Here is a 3,408-nt window from a genome sequence, read left to right on the forward strand (position 1 = left end):
AATCACGACGGTCTCCTGATGACTAACTAAAAGGGATTCTGACTGAGGGCGTTCAGTCATTATGCCACAGATGGCCTCTTCGCTCCATTGGTCATTCGACCCACTCATGTACTAAAAATTTACCAACCACGTGTTCCAAATGAATCCACAATGCGCCAATCACATTCAGAGACTAGTGTCGTTTTTGCGTTCGAGAGTTTCAAATCAAGAGTTTTCCTCCGAGAAGGGGGAAAATGCGTCGGCACCAACGGGGCGGGGAGCTCTCTCAGGTCGAGCACCCTCTTCAAGCCTAGCCCTGCGAAGGACCTCCCTCTTCCCCAGGACGAAGGGATGGGAAACAGGCACGCCCACACGGCACTGACAGTTGCGGTCGAGGCGGGGATCGCCAGTAAAGGATCCCCGGGCGTAGGCCGAAGTCGGAGCCTACTTGCACCCATCTTTAATTGCCTAAAAGGGATGGTGACTTAGGGCTATCAGTCCTTATCCCACAGATGGGATCTTCGCACCACTGGTCATTAGACCAACCACATGTTCTGCGTTTTTAGCCGACCCGTGAGCCGAGTGATCCACTGCTCGGAGTGGTACTTTCGTTTCGGCCAACTAGAGTCGTTTTGCGTTCGAGAGTTTCGAATCAAGAGTTTTCCTCCGAGAAGGGGGAAAATGCATCGGCACCAACGGGGCGGGGAGCTCTCTCAGGTCGAGCCCCCTCTTCAAGCCTAGCCCAGCAAAGGACCTCCCTCTTCCCCAGGTCGAAGGGCTGGGAAACAGGCACGCCCACACGGCACTGACAGTTGCGGTCGAGGCGGGGATCGCCAGAGAAGGATCCCCGGGCGTAGGCCGATGTCGGAGCCTACTGGCACCCATCTTCAATTGTCCTTCCGCTGGTTCACCTACGGAAACCTTGTTACGCGTTAACTTCCTCTTAATGATCAAGTTCGATCAACTTTCCGGCACGCCGGCTCGACCCGGAGGTCAGTCCGAGCACCAGTCCGAGGACCTCACTAAATTATTCCATCGGATGTTGCGACGGGCGGTTTGCACAAAGGGCAGGGACGTACTCAACACGAGCTGATGACTCGTGCTTACTGGGAATTCCTCATTCAAGGTAGATATTTACCATTACTCCAGTAGTGCCCTTCCGTCAATTCCTTTAAGTTTCAGCTTTGCAACCATACTTCCCCCGGAACCAAAAAGCTTTGGTTTCCCGGAAGCTGCCCGGCGTGTCATTTGAGGAACACAGCCGGATCGGTGGCTGGCATCGTTTATGGTTAGAACTAGGGCGGTATTTGATCGCCTTCGAACCTCTAACTTTCGTTCTTGATTAATGGAAACATTCTTGGCAAATGCTTTCGCAGTAGTTCGTCTTGCGACGGTCCAAGAATTTCACCTCTAGCGTCGCAATACGAATGCCCCCGTCTGTCCCTCTTAATCATTACCTCGTGTTCCGAAAACCAACAAAATAGAACCGAGGTCCTATTCCATTATTCCATGCACCATTATTCATGCGTCATGCATACTTTGAGCACTCTAATTTTTTCAAAGTAAAATTGCCGAAACCGAACGACAACCGGTAAAGATCATCGGACAATTTCGGCGGCAATGCTCAGAACTGGCAGTGACCACCGGAGGGCGGACCACCCGTCTTGAACTAAGATCCAACTATGAGCTTTTTAACAGCAACAACTTCAATATACGCTTTTGGAGCTGGAGTTACTGCTGCGGCCGCAGCAGACTTTCCCTCCTTCTTTGATACAAGCATATGACTACTGGCAGGACCAACCAGGTTACTTTCACGTTCAGCGAGCGTTCGAAGCGGCGCTTCGAATCTCAGAGGTAGTGGTGCCCCCGGCTGGCGAGGGCGCCGGACCCGGCATGACGGCCGGGTCCCCGTTCGCACAGATCGAACTAGAGCCTTCTTCCTCTAGTCGGTTCGAGACTCACTGCGTCCCCCTTGGCGTCAACGCCTGGACGCGAGAGTGCTCTGCCGTCGAGAGTCGTGCTCGCGCCGGAACAAACTGCAGAAAACCTCGTAAATGCTTCCATCACTGTTCAGTCTCCACGCGGCTACAAACTACTGTCCGAGCCACTCGCTGAAAAGCCGAGACCTTTTGTTTCCGTGAGGCGAGCCCTCGCCCTTGTCGAGACGAGAGCGTTGCGTTTCTTGAGACACGCTCACTGTGCCTCACATGTATAGTCCCGCACAAAGTTCATGTTCCAAGCGAAAGATTTTTCTCCCTGGCGGTGGCCGTCGACGTCCGCATCCCCGGCCTCTCGCCGAGGAAATTTAAATTTGAACGGAAAACGCATATCGGCCTTTCCGGCCTTGCTCGGGCTTCGTCTCAGACTTCCCGTCGCCGGACTTAGAAGAATTTCCACAATTTTCGAGACTTAGAAAAATTTCGGAAAAAATTGGACTTTGACAAAAAAACACTCTAAAACTAATTTAAAAAAAAATTTAACTAAAAATTATTATTACATAATTATAATAAAAAATATTATTTATATACATTTATCATATTATATAAATTTCATATTAAAATAATTTAAAATAATTAAAAAAAAATAACATGAAATTATTATTATATAATTATATTATCAAATTTATATTATATAACTATTATTAAAAATTATATTTTTATACATTATATTATATTATATTATTTTATTATACATTATATTATTTTTTATACATTATATTATATTATTATGCATCTTTTAAAACCAATTTTGATAATAAACACATTGTTTTATATTATAAAGTTTCTTCATTAGTACAATGTCAATAACTAATGTTTTTAGGCAACAATGTTACGATATTTGAAGTGTTTACGTCTGGTCTAACAGATCTTTCGAGTATCTTTGCATAAGTGCTTTTAATTGCTTAATTTGCTTTTTTTTTATTACGAAAATCTTCTGAATTTTTCAAAGTCAAAACCGTTTGAAAATAATACTAAGGTTCAAATACCATGAAATATTTCTAAGTACGAAAATCTTCTGAAATTTTCAAAGTGAAAACCGTTTGAAAATATTACTAAGTTTGAAATACCATGAAATATTTCTAAGTACGAAAATCTTCTGAATTTCTCAAAGTCAAAACCGTTTGAAAATATTACTAAGTTTGAAATACCGTGAAATATTTCTAAGTACGAAAATCTTCTGAATTTCTCAAAGTTAAAACCGTTTGAAAATATTACTAAATTTGAAATACCATGAAATATTTCTAAGTGGAAAAAGCTTCAGAATTTTTCGAAGTCCAAAACATTTTGAAAATATTTCAAAGTCAAAAAAATTCGAACACACGATCATCAAAAGACATGAAGCAAAAAAAACAGTTGTGAAATTCGCACACACGATTAACGGAAGACATAAAGAAATTTAGAAATTCGCACACACGATCAACAAAAGAAA

The 3,408-nt window shown here is 43.6% G+C and overlaps 1 pseudogene; it reads right to left on the reverse strand.

Moving 5' to 3' along the window:
• Positions 1–867: 867 nt before the first annotated feature.
• On the reverse strand, positions 868–1,786 carry LOC147816211 (small subunit ribosomal RNA; annotated as a pseudogene; the record flags this gene model as incomplete).
• Between the last annotated feature and the right edge of the window lie 1,622 nt (positions 1,787–3,408).

This window comes from Parasteatoda tepidariorum, chromosome 2, assembly GCF_982258835.1.
Source record: "Parasteatoda tepidariorum strain Cologne lab strain chromosome 2, Ptep-v5.0, whole genome shotgun sequence".
NCBI lineage: Eukaryota > Metazoa > Arthropoda > Arachnida > Araneae > Theridiidae > Parasteatoda > Parasteatoda tepidariorum.